Source organism: Plecotus auritus (assembly GCF_963455305.1).
Source record: "Plecotus auritus genome assembly, chromosome: 3".
Classification (NCBI taxonomy): Eukaryota; Metazoa; Chordata; class Mammalia; order Chiroptera; family Vespertilionidae; genus Plecotus; species Plecotus auritus.
Genome location: NC_137772.1, coordinates 24,659,100 through 24,673,581, shown reverse-complemented (window position 1 = coordinate 24,673,581; position 14,482 = coordinate 24,659,100).

Genomic DNA, 14,482 nt, shown 5'->3' with positions numbered 1-14,482 from the left:
AACATTTCAAGGCTGAATGTAATAAAAAGGCACAACAGATAACATAGATGTGATTATTACAGTCCGGAACCTCCCTGTCATCCCAGCTAATTGAGTGGAGCAAAGGTGACTTATCCTGAAGATCCCTTCCCAAGTTACAGGTTGATGAGCAAATTTAATATTGTTACTCTTCTAAGGCACTGCGTTTGGGAGTGGTTTGTTACATAAGTTTAGATAGCTGGAACAATTATTTTGTCTTTTATGACTCTCTTAATTGGTAGTTTCCTCCTCCACTGTTTTTCTTGCAATTTTTTAAAATTGAAGAACTGGGTTTTTTTGGTCCTATAAGGTTTCTCATAGACTGAATATTGCTAATTTTATCCCTACAGTAATCATTTAACATGTTCCTCTGTCTTCCTGCATTTTTTGGAAAATAAGGAACTAAATTAGAGGCTTGGTCAGATTCAAGTTCAATCTTGGTAAGGCCACATCATCGATGGTGATGTTGTGTTTCATCAGGAAGTATGGGATGCTAATTTTGTTGTTGTTTTGTTTTGTAAATCCCCCCTGAGGACATTTTTTTCATTGATATTTTTTTAGAGAGAGTGGAAGGGAGGGAGGGAGAAGATGAGAAACATCGATGTGAGAGAGACACATCTGTTGGTTGCCTCCTACATGCACTCCAACCTGGACCAGGACGGGGATCGAACCTGCAACCCAGGTACGTGCCCTTGACCAGGAATCAAACCCATGGACCAACCTTTGGTCCACAGGCGGCTGCTGTGACCAATTGGCAACATGGGCCAGAGCGGGATGCTGGTTTTTTGCTGTGATGTCAGCAAGCATTGATGATTATGCTGAACTCCATTAATTCATTTGTGTGGCAGACTGGCAGACATTCTAATTCTAACATCATTTATTCACTCATTAAGTGGAATGTTTTTATAAATAGAAATTTTCCCTCACTGTGATTTGCTTAATTTGAGGTAGATTTTATATAGAAAGGCATAATTTATGCCTTTAATGCTTGGATCTTTCCCCTAATTTACCAGATTAAAAAAACCTTTATAATGTTTTATTCTCTTGCAAACATCATCCTTATTGATATTTTAAATGTCTGACCTTTGAGCTTCCGGAGCCAAATAAAATTAGTTTGTGAGTTTTTTGTTGTTGTTGTTGTTTTAGGATAACCGGAAAGGGCTGTGGGTTTTTGTTTTTTTTTAAAATATATTTTATTGATTTTTTACAGAGAGGAAGGAAGAGGGATAGATAGTCAGAAACATCGATGAGAGAGAAACATCGATCAGCTGCCTCCTGCACACCTCCCACTGGGGACGTGCCCACAACCAAGCCACATGCCCTTGACCGGAATCGAACCCGGGACCCCCCAGTCCGCAGGCTGACGCTCTATCCACTGAGCCAAACCGGTTTTGGCTGGGGCTGTGGGTTTTTATTTTCAGAAGGAGGAACCAGTTTGTGAGTTTTTTTGTTGTTGTTGTTGTTTTAGGATAACCGGAAAGGGCTGTGGGTTTTTATTTTCAGGAACCAGTTTGTGAGAGCTTTTGATACAACCCTAGTCCTCTTTGATAGCTTCTTTACTTTCTGGCATGACAAAAAGTTCCAAAAATTTTTTGAACATTTTCTGCCCCAGACCTAGAGTCGGTCATTTCTCAAAGGAGCTCTAATCACTTTTAGGAGATGTAAGTACTGGATTGGTCATTATTTCCAACTCTTTTCCTAAGATAAAATATACTGAGTGCCTGTCTTCCTTTGCACACCAGCCTAGGACACTGGAGACGTGGGGGCTGAGGCTGAGTAAATTGTCAGTAAATGCATCCTGCTCTTCCAAGGAGTCCAGTCGGTCATTACTATTATAGCTAATGGCTGTTGAGTGCTTATCCAGAGCTTTACTGTTCTAAGAGCTTTGCGTCCATCATCTCATTCAATCCTCATAACAGCTCAAAGAGATAGGTTATTAATATCATCATCCTCATTTACAATTTTAGGAGCATCAGTAATCTGCCCAACCATGGGGTGCAGGGGATGGAAGTGCTTGGTGCCCTGACTCCTGCTAGGTGCTGCTTTCCTCCATCCGGGCTGCTCCCATCGCCCCTTCATTCTCTCCCCACAGGGGTTCTTGAACTTAATCCTACAGAGGTAATACGCACCCAGAGCAGGCCCCGAGGGAGGCTGCTCCAGCCCAATGGAGCCTCCAGGCTTTGGGCAAGCCCCAGCCAGCTGTGCCCCCTGCGCCTTGCGAATGGAAAGGTGCAGAACTGCGTCCCCGCGGAGCAGATACTGTCCTTTGCGGGGGAGAAAAACCTGCCCACAGTGGGGCTGGTACCACAAGGAGATGGAGAAACGGGTTGGATGAAGGGGCTGGTTGACAGCCTTTCTGATGACTGGAAAGCCCTGTGAAAGGAAGTGCGGCGCCACCAGCTGCGCAAGAGTAGTCTCGGGACTGCCGACTGCGTGGCTGCAGATGGCCAGGTGGTGCAGCCTGGGCTCCAGCCCTGACCGAGTCTCAACTTTTGCGGGTGGCAGTCAGGTTCCTCCCTGTCATTGCTGATGGCCGCCGACTCGGACCATCTGGCCCAGGCTTCTTCTGCTGTCAGTGCGCTGGGGAGGAGGACGCCGAGGAGCAAGTATTCCAAAATGCAGTAACGGATGCCCCGCGGCCCGCCGCGACCTGCCGCATGGGATCTCGGTCGTTGAGTTGCATCTGCCTCTGAAAGTGCCTGTAAACTCCGAGGTTCTCCACACGAGGGCGCGCTGAGATTCCAAAGGCTTCCAGAGGATCCCAGGGACGTGCATCCCGCGGGGGCTGCAGTGTATGGGTGCTCGCTTTGCTGTGCGTTTCTTGGGCTGCATTCTCCCCTTTTCCATCGGCTGTGGGTCCCAAGGACCTGGTAATAAATGAACAGGAAATGGGGGTTAGATAGGCCTGCCCTGGTTGGCAAGTGGCTGGGTATGCACAGTAAGCTCGGGTACCAGGGCGCTTCTTCCAGGACACCCCTTTCCCTGCTCTTCACAGGCAGGGATAGCTTCAGGATCCGCCTCAAATCCCGGGTGTGTTCAGGAAGGGAGGGTGGGGTGCAACACGATTATAGTAATCAGTCATTAGCGAACATTGTAGTTCGTTATTAATAGCTAGAGGCCTGGGGCACGAAATTAGTGCACGGGGGTGGAGGGGTGTCCCTCAGCCCAGCCTGCACCCTCTCCAATCTGGGACCCCTTGGAGGATGTCCGACTGCGGGTTTAGGCCCGATCCCACAATCGGGGACTGCTGGCTCCCAACCGCTCGCCTGCCTGCTTGCCTGATTGCCCCTAACCGCTTCTGCCTGCCAGCCAGATCACCCCCTAACCACTCCCCTGCCAGCCTGGTCGCCCCCAACTGCCCTCCCCTGCAGGCCTGGTCCCTCCCAACTGCCCTCCCCTGCAGGCCTGGTCGCCCCCAACTGCCCTCCCCTGCTGGCCTGGTTGCCCCTAACTGCCCTCCCCTGCCGACCTGGTCACCCCTAATTGCCCTCCCCTGCAGGCCTGGTCCCCCCCAACTGCCCTCCCCTGCTGGCCATCTTGTGCAAGGGCATGATGGTCTATTTGCATACTACCTCTTTATTATATAGGATTATGTATAACAGGATATTGTAAAAATTAAGTTACAAAATTTTTATTCAAACATTTCTTACATACGATTATATTGGCTGGGCCACAAAAATATTCGTGTGGGCCACGAGCTTGACATGCTTGCTGGGCAGCCAAGTCTTGTGCACCTGCCTACTCTTCCAGGCGCATTCAACAGGGACCCTCGCCCTACTCCGCTATTTAAGTGTGGTTCTCTTGCTTGCTCACCACACTTCAGACGCACGAGTCATCTTCCAGTTCCTAGAATCTAAGCAGGTCTTCCTGTCAGGCCTTTGTACATGCTGTCTCTTCCTCCAGTAACACTTCCTCTGCTTTTTGGAAGGTCAGCCCTGTCTCATGGTGTGGGTCTTAGCTCTTAGCTTAGATATCTCCCCCTCAGGAAGGCTTTCGTTTAGCCCCTCTACAAAGTGAGGTCTCCCGGTCCTCACAAACATATTTAGTTCCTGTCTTTCTGGTTTCCTTTACACTTCTTGCCACACGTTGTATTTATTCTGTTATTCTCTGACCTTGACAAGGTAATGTAAAATAGGGCAGGGGACACATTGCTGTGTCAGAGCTCTCATATAGGTTCTCAAATTTTTGTGATAGTACTTTATTCATTGACTCCTTGCTACATAGAACATTAGAGTCAGAAAATGCCTCCGGGGTAGGGCGGTCTACCCAACTCTGCGGGAATCTGCTGTTTGCAGCAGCTCCCCAATGTCATCGCATAGGGTTGGCACCTCAGCAGTCTTCATTCACCGAATCCTCCTTACAGACCTGAGTCAGCTGCCTCTATGAGGCAGTTCTCCTGGGCCCTCCACAGGGTCTGGTACTCAGGAGCTCAGTAAATGTGGGGTGCTGAGTGAAGGTGGGCCTCCCAACTGCCCCTCGGCTCTTCTTAGAGGCAAACCCAGCACATCACTGCATTTCTGCAACACTGACCTCGCACCACAAAGCTGGAGCCGTCATGGGGACACGGAGAAGTGTGTTATCCTTGGCTGGCTACCAGCTACCTCATTTCCCTCCCCTTCCTCTTACATGTTTACAACCTTTCAAATCTCTTAATGGCTCGGAGGGACTCAGCTAAGACCCCAAGCTTATCCCCAGCACTCAGCACTGTCCAGCCCTTAGAAGGCAGTTTAGAGAGCACCTCTTGTCACTGGAGCACACCGGCCGGGGGTGTCGCCTCCCCCTTCAGGTACCTGAGCAGCTTATTTAGTATTTCCCCAAAGAAAGTGAATTCCCTTGGATGGGGTGGGAAGGAAGGAGGGTGTGTTCTGTACTTAAGAAAATAGCTTTTCTCAATTTTATTACAATAAAAAAAATAAGGATAGTTTCAAGGTTAGGAGAATGTGCTTTGGAGTGAGGCAGACCTGAGTTCACATTTGTGCTCTGTCTTTTTTTTTTTTCAATATTCACCTGAGGATATTTTTCCACTGATTTTTATTTATTTCCATTGATTTTTAGAGAGAGTGGGAGAGGGAAAGAGAGAGAGAGAGAGAGAGAGAGAGAGAGATGTGAGAGAGACACATAGATTGGTTGCCTCCTGCATGTGCCCCAGTGATCGAGCCTGCAACTAAGGCACATGCCCTTGACTGGAATCGAACCCGGGACTCTTCAGTCTGTGGGCTGATGCTCTATCCACTGAGCCAAACTGGCTAGGGCTGTGCACTGTATTTATCTGACCTTGGGAAAATTACCTATTATTCTTAAGGTTCTGGGTTTTTTCTCTGTAAAAAGGGGATTAAAATACCCACTTTTATGGGTTGTGGTAAAGAACATAATAAGTGTTATTACTAGAAGTCTTCTGGAAGCCTCTGTGGTCACCCAAGTCCCCAGGAGAGAACTCAAGAAGTCACCCAAGGCCACAGTGAGTTATGAAAGGCCTCTGTGCAGCCTCCTCATGTCTGGCTTCCCAAGAATGTCTGCAGATTTAGAACCCTTCCCTCATGATTCCACTTCAATCTTTCTTCCTGGCTCTTTGCTCCAATTTTCCTTCTGTGATGTCCTTGACAATCTGTTGTCCTCACTCAGTTCACATCTGTAGCCACACAAAAGGCAGGAACATCGTGTGGTTCACAGCCCTTTATTGTTCAAGAAAGGATCTGGATAAATGAAAACCCCAGATGCTAATCTCCAAGGGTGCTTGCTGGTGGCTCTTAACCTTTTCTGGGTCAGGGACTCCCTTGAGAACCTGAGGAAAGGTAGAGAATATCCCTCTAGAAAAAAGTATATTCCCACATGCACATGAAATTTGCATACAATGTCAGGGGCTCTGCGGCTCAGTGAAGCCCATCCAGTGCCCCCTAAGTGTCCTTGAGATCCAGGGAAGGACCGTTCTTCAGTCCTTCCCTGGGCAGTGTCTCACAGAGCTACAGCAGCAGAAAAACAAAGCAAACCTCAAGTGGTGTCCATTTTTCAGCCTCCCCTTCATCAGGAGGTGCCAAAACCAGGAAATAAAAACTGCTTTAAGGAGTTGGGAAAGACAAAAACTAAACAACCTGTTTATCTACAGCCTGTGGGGAAATGAGAAATGGCTGAACTAATGGGGCATATTTTGTGAGCTACACAAGGATTCATAGTGTCTGTGAAAAAAATGTATGGCAATCAAGAAGAATTTGAGATATGAGTGGGGAAATGGTCAGAAGTGGGGGGAGAATGGTGTTGAAAATGTTACTGGGGTTCAGATGAGAAGAGTTTTGGGAGCCTGGTTGTACAAGAATGTGAATTACTTAACAGCACTGAATTGGACACCAAATATAAATTCTATGTTATGTGTGTTTTACTGCAATTAAAAAAAATACTGAGCAACATGTCCTCTATGAGAACTTTTAGAGGTTTACCCTACCAGGCCCTGAACAGACAAGACCCCTTCCTACCAGGATGTGCAGAGGCGAATGGCAGAATTTGGCTTTAGGTCACAGGGGTGGACAAACTTTTTGACTCGAGGGCCACAATGGGTTCTTAAACTGGACCGGAACAAAAGCATGGATGGAGTGTTTGTGTGAACTAATATAAATTCAAAGTAAAGGAGCGGAGGGGAGAGCAAGAGAACCCTCCGCTCTTTCGGCTCCGCGGGCCGGATAGAACAGCCGAACGGGCCGGATCCGGCCCGTGGGCCGTAGTTTGCCCACGGCTGGTTTAGGACCTGTCTTATCAGTGGTAAGCTGGTTTTGGAGGGATCGGTTATGGAGGAATAAGCATAAAGCTGTGGATAATTGGTGGGATTAATGGAGGAGGGGCTGGAGCGGGTAGGCAAGGGCCATGGAGGAGATGGCTTAAAGCCGGTCAGTAGGATGTCCTGCCCTGCCTCTGCCTCTTCTGAGGCTCAGTGAATCTGTAAGGCTGACACATACATGGTCTTTCTCTGACTTCCTGACTTCTGAGACAGCAGGTGGTGCTGTTTAGCAAACTTGGGAGCCGAGAAGAAACCTGAACTTTACTTGAGCCTCTCCACCCTGGTAACTCCCTCCCTTTGTCTGGGCCAGAGCAGAGGAGGGAGGGCTGGGATCTGGTCTTGTGTGTGTTTCCCACGCGTGTTGGTATCCCAAGTGTCTTTGGAATGTGGCTCAGGTGAAGTTCTGGGTGGTGGCCACCAATAGCTTGTCTGGGAGGGGTAAAGAAATTCAGAGGCATTTGCACACACTCCAACTTCAGCCAGGCTGAGTCACCTCCCACCCAGCTGCGGTGGGGGTAAGGGGGGCTGCAATGGCTTTGCCTGCTCCTACTGCTCCTAGGATCCCCCTTTCCTTAGAAAACTGCTCTTAGGAGTCTAGGACCCCACAGCAAAACAGACCAAACATCTCCATAAATATATCTTTAAATTGCGGGCTTTTATCCCGTGAGCTCAGGTTCTGGAAAGCATACATGAAGACCAGTTGGTGGGCTGTGGTGCTTGCCACGTGGGTTAGGGCATTGAATTAGGTTAGAGGTCTCCTAGCCTGTGAATCTGGATTTGATTGTTCCACTGGGCTTTGTCCTCAACAATGATTGGATTCTGGGGAATGAAAACATAACACTGGCTTGACAGCTTCAGCAAGTTTTAGGAAGCCCAACAGGCCAAGCCCAGTGTGCCTTTGGAACTTTACAGCACACGGTCCCACTCAGCACGCTTTCCTGTTCCTGTCCTGTTTCACTTCTGCCTCCCCTTTCTCGTGGTGTTTTCTAATTGATGCTGTCTAACTTCATTTATGTGGTTCTGTAAACAGCATTGCATTCTTTTCGAAACAGGGCTGGAGACAAGTAAATAGAAAGAAAAACATGGCTCTAAAAGGTTAGATATTTTGATAGTGGCTGAACCTTGCGTCAGTGTAAGAAAATGACCACATCCCTTAGTGACCATAACATCAGAATCTTCCAAGACTGGTGGTAGAAAGAAGATCTCCTACAGGGAAAAGGGACAGAACCACATAGCTTTCACTTTTGACCCCTGGCATTCCTGATGTCTCCCCTGGGCATCTGCTGTTACCTCCAAGCTTTAGGATGGGGTGGGGCTGGGAGGCTGTGTCCCTTTAACCATTTTGCCATTGTGGATTCATGACCTTTCCCTTAATAGTTCCTGGAGAGCTTCTACAGCTTTAAACTGATAAAGCTGGAACATTTGAAATGACTTCTAAAAAGACTATAAGAAGAATGTATGCAGAAAACACGAAACTAGGTCATTCAAGTGATAGCATGGGATTTTGAATATTATTTTCCATCAGAGGAGCCCCCCCGCCCCTTCCCTAGTCTCTAGCTTTCTTCAAGATAGTGCTGCCGACAACTGCGGCACCCACGGAACAGCTGCGAGCCCCAGAACAACGCTCCCCAATTGGCGCAAACACACGGGTTCAGAGGAGCTCTACACTCCACCACGGAAAGGTCAGATTTTGCCTGGGATAAGGAGAGAGAGAACTACATAACCAGACACCCAGAGAAGAGAGACTATGGGGAGACAAAGAAACAGCCCGCATATGAAAGAAAAGCAGGCATCACCAGAAAAGGAAGTAAACAAAATGGAGGCAAGCAACCTCCCAGAAAAAGAATTCAGAGAAATGGTCATAAGGTGGATGAAAAGAATGGAAGACAAATTCGACAATATGAGCAAGAACCAAGAGGAAATGAAGAAGAACCAAGAAGAAATGAAAAATGACATCGCTGCTGTAAAGAACTCAATAGAAAGCATCAAGAGTAGACTAGAAGAAGCAGAGGACCGCATCAGTGAGCTAGAAGACAAGATGGGAAAAAATACCTAAGTAGAGCAACTTCTAGAAAAAAAAAATTAAAAGGCAGGAGGAGAGCCTAAGGGAACTTTGGGACAATATGAAACAAAACAACATCCGCATAATAGGGGTTCCAGAAGGAAAGGAAGCTGAGCAAGGAATAGAAAACCTGTTTGAAGAAATAATGACAGAAAATTTCCCTGATATAGGGAAGAAAAAACCCACACAAATCCAAGAAGCTCACAGAGTCCCAAGCAAAATGAACCCCAAAAGACCGACGCCAAGGCACATTATAATTAAATTGGCAAACACCAACGACAAAGTAAGAATCTTAAAAGCGGCAAGAGAGAGACAGAAAGTTACATACAAAGGAACCCCCATCAGACTAGCAACTGATTTCTCAACAGAAACTCATCAGGCCAGAAGGGAATGGAATGAAATATACAAAGTCATGCAAAGGAAGGGTCTGAATCCAAGAATACTGTACCCAGCAAGGCTATCAATCAAAATTGAAGGTGAAATCAGGAGCTTCACAGACAAAAAAGGACTAAGGGAATTTATTACCACCAAACCAGCAATGCAAGAAATTCTAAAGGGTCTGCTGTAAAAAAAAAAAAAAAAGAAATAGGAAGTGAAGAAGGAACACAGGGGTAAAGAATAGGAATGGCGACAAATAAGTACCTATCAATAATAACTTTAAATGTAAATGGATTAAATGCCCCAATCAAAAGACATAGGGTAACGGATTGGATGAGAAAACACGACCCATATATCTGCTGTCTACAAGAAACCCACCTCAGAAAAAAAGACGCACACAGACTGAGGGTGAAGGGATGGAAAAAGGTTTTCCAGGCAAATGGAACTGAAAAAAAAAGCTGGGGTAGCAATACTTATATCTGACAAATTAGATCTCAAAGTGAAGGACATAACAAGAGATAAGGAAGGCCACTTCATAACACTAAAGGGAGCAATCCAACAAGAAGAAATAACTCTGGTAAACATATATGCACCCAATACAGGAGCACCAAAATACATAAAAAAAACTCCTGGAGGATATCAAGGGAGAGATTGACAGCAATACAATCATAGTAGGAGACTTTAATACCCCACTATCACCATTGGACAAATCCTCTAAACAAAAAATCAGCAAAGAAACATCAATCCTAAATGACTCACTAGACCAGATGGAATTAATTGACATCTTCAGAACATTTCACCCCAAAGCCACAGAATATACATTCTTCTCAAGTGCACATGGGTCATTTTCAAAGATAGACCATATGTTGGGACATAGGCAAAGTCTCTTCAAATTCAAGAAGATAGAAATCATATCAAGCATCTTCTCAGACCACAGTGGCATAAAACTGGAAATCAACTACAATAAAACAACCCAAAGAAATCAAACACATGGAGACTAAACAGCATGCTATTAAACCATGACTGGGTTACCAGAGAGATCAAAGAAGAAATAAAAAACATCATGGCAACAAATGACAATGAAAACACTACAATCCAAAATCTATGGGACACAGCGAAAGCAGTCTTGAGAGGGAAGTTCATAGCTCTACAAGCCTACTGCAAAAAACAAGAAACAATGGTAATAAATTACCTAACCCAACAACTCAAAGAGTTAGAAAAAGAGCAACAAGAAAAGCCCAGTGTAAGCAGAAGGAAGGAAATAATAAAGATCAGAGCAGAGATAAATGACATAGAGACCACAGAAACAATACAAAAGATCAACAAAACCAAGAGCTGGTTCTTTGAAAGGATAAACAAGATTGAAGAACCTCTAGCCAGGCTCACCAAGAAGCAAAGAGAGAGGATCCAAATAAACAAAATCAGAAATGAAAGAGGTGAAATAACAACAGATCTCGCTGAAATACAAAGGATTGTTAAAAAATACTACGAACAACTCTATTTCAACAAACTGGACAACCTGGAGGAAATGGACATATTCCTAGGAAAATATAACCTTCCAAAACTCAATCAGGAAGAATCTAAACAGCTCAATATGCCAGTAACTATGGAAGAAATTGAAGCAGTCATCAAAGAGCTTCCGGCAAACAAAAGCCCGGGGCCAGACGGCTTCACAGGAGAGTTTTACCAAACATTCAAGGAAGAACTAAAACCTATCCTCCTCAGACAATTCCAAAAAATTCAAGAGGAAGGAACACTTCCAAGCTCCTTCTATGAAGCCAGCATCACCCTAATACCAAAACCAGATAAAGACAACACAATGAAGGAGAATTACAGGCCAATATCCCTCATGAATTTAGATGCCAAAGTCCTCAACAAAATTCTAGCAAATCGGATCCAGCAGTACATCAGAAAGATCATACACCATGACCAAGTAGGGTTTATCCCAGGAATGCAAGGATGGTACAATATCCGCAAATCAATAAATGTGATACATCACATAAACAAATTGAGAGATTAAAATCACATAGTCATATCAATTGATGCAGAAAAAGCATTTGACAAAATCCAACACCCTTTCTTGATAAAAACTCTCAACAAGGTGGGAATAGAAGGATCATACCTCAACATCATAAAAGCTATATATGATAAACCTACAGCTAACATCATACTCAATGGGCAAAAACTAAAACCATTTCCCCTAAGAACAGGAACAAGACAGAGATGCCCACTCTCACCACTCCTGTTTGACATAGTACTGGAAGTATTAGCCATTGCAATTAGACAAGAAGAAGAAATAAAAGGCATCCAAATTGGAAAAGAAGAAGTAAAGCTGTCCTTATTTGCAGATGACATGATATTGTACATAAAAAAACCGAAAGACTCCATCAAAAAACTAACAGACTTAATAAATGAATTCGGCAATGTAGCAGGATACAAAATTAACGCCAAGAAATCTATGGCATTTCTATACACCAACAGTGAACTTACAGAAAGAGAGACTAAAAAAGCAATCCCATTTTCCATCGCACCAAAAAAATTAAGATACTTAGGAATAAACCTAACCAAGGAGGTAAAAGACCTATACGCAGAAAACTACAGGACACTGGAAAAAGAGATAGAGGAAGACATAAACAGATGGAAGAACATACCATGTTCATGGATTGGTAGAATCAACATCATTAAAATGTCCATACTACCCAAAGCAATCTATAGATTCAATGCACTCCCCATTAAAATACCAACGACATATTTCACAGACCTAGAAAGAACACTCCAAAAATTCATCTGGAATAAAAAAAGACCCCGAATAGCCACAGCAATCCTGAGAAAGAAGAATAAAGTAGGAGGGATCTCAATACCAGATTTCAAGCTGTATTACAAAGCCACTGTCCTCAAAACAGCCTGGTACTGGCACAAGAACAGACATATAGATCAATGGAATAGAATAGAGAATCCAGATATCGACCCAAACCAATATGCGCAATTAATATTTGACAAAGGAGGCATGAGCATACAATGGAGTCAAGACAGTCTCTTCAATAAATGGTGTTGGGAAAATTGGACAGATACATGCAAAAAAATGAAACTAGATCACCAACTTACACCATACACAAAAATAAACTCAAAATGGATACAGGACTTAAATATAAGACGGGAAACCATAAAAATACTAGAGGAATCCACAGGCAGCAAAATCTCAGAATATGCCAAAAGAATTTTTTTCAGTGATACTGCCCCTAGGGCAATGGAAGCCAAAGAGAAAAATAAACAAATGGGACTACATCAAAATAAAAAGCTTTTTCACAGCAAAAGAAACCATCAACAAAACAACAACAAACCCCACTGTATGGGAGAACATATTTGCAAATGTTATCACTGATAAAGGTTTAATCTCCAACATCTACAGGCAGCTTATACAACTTAATAAAAGGAGGATAAATGATCCAATAAAAAAATGGGCAACGGACCTAAATAGAATCTTTTCGAAAGAAGACAGAAGGAAGGCCAAGAGACACATGAAAACATGCTCAAAGTCACTAATTATCCGAGAGATGCAAATCAAAACGACAATGCGATACCATCTCGCACCTGTCAGAATGGCTATCATCAACAAATCAACAAATGACAAGTGTTGGCGAGGATGCGGAGAAAAAGGAACCCTTGTGCACTGCTGGTGGGAATGCAGACTGGTGCAGCCACTGTGGAGAACAGTATGGAGTTTCCTCAAAAAACTGAAAATGGAACTCCCATTTCACCCAGTAATCCCACTCCTAGGAATATATCCTAAGAAACTAGAAACACCAATCAGAAAGGATATATGCACCCCTATGTTCATAGCAGCACAATTTACAATAGCTAAGATTTGGAAACAGCCTAGGTGCCCATCAGCAGATGACTGGATCAGAAAACTATGGTACATCTACACAATGGAATACTATGCTGCCATAAAAAAGAAGGAATTACTACCATTTGTAGGCACCTGGATGGAATTAGAGAACATTATGCTAAGTGAAATAAGTCAGTCAATGAAAGAAAAATACCACATGATCTCACTCATTTGGGGATAATGAAAAACAGTATAAACTGATGAACAAAAAGATAGATACAGAGGCAGTAAAGCATCAAACAGACTGTCAAATTACAGCGGTAAGGTTAGGGAGAGGTGGGGGAAATAAGAGATCAACTGAAGGACTTATATGCATGCATATAAGAGTAACCAACGGATGCAAAACATTGGGGGGTGAGGGCATGTATGGGAGTGGGGTGGGGAGGGCAATGGTAAGATATGTACACATATAATACCTTAATAAAAAAAAAAAAAGATAGTGCTGCCATCTTAGGATACACTCCTACACTTTTCCAAGTCTAGAGGTAAGAGAGCAAGGCCTGTACAGAAATAGGGAGTGCCCTTGTCTACTGACATTTTGAAATCTTTTCTCACCCTTTGATATCAGGATCCAGTAAAATGGAGTAAAGAGGAGCCTTCCTAGGTTAACTACTGATATACATACATACATACATATATACATATATATATATATGTATATATATATATATATACATATATGTATGTATGTATATCAGTATATATGTATGTATGTATATGTATGTATATGTATGTATGCGTGTATATGTATGTATGTATATGTATGTATGTATATATGTATGTATATATATTAGAGGCCCAGTGCACGAATTTGTGCACCAGTGGGGTCCCTCGGCCTGGCCTGTGGGATCGGGCCAAAACCGGCTCTCCAACATCCCCTGAAGGGTCCCGGATTGTGTGAGGGCACAGGCCAGGCCGAGGGACCCCACCAGTGCATGATTGGGGCCGGGGAGGGCCGTGGGAGATTGGCCAGCCAGGAAGGAACCATGGGAGGCCTCCAGGGTGTGTCCAGCCTGTCTTGCTCAGTCCTGATCAGCCAGACCCTAGCAGCAAGCTAACATACCAGTCGGAGCGCCTGCCCCCTAGTGGTCAGTGTACGTCATAATGACTGGTCGACTGGTTGATTGTCTGCCCCCTGGTGGTCAGTGCACATCATAGCGAGTGATTGAGCGGCCTTAGCATATCATTAGCTTATTACACTTTGGTTGAACAGATGACTGGATGACACTTAGCATATTAGGCTTTTATTATATAGGAGATATATATCTTCTCTTTCCTTAAAAGGCTCAGAAGTGTGTAAGTTGACCCAACCATCCAACATAATCAGATAGTTAGAATCACTCAGGTACACTAGATGTTTCAAACAGAT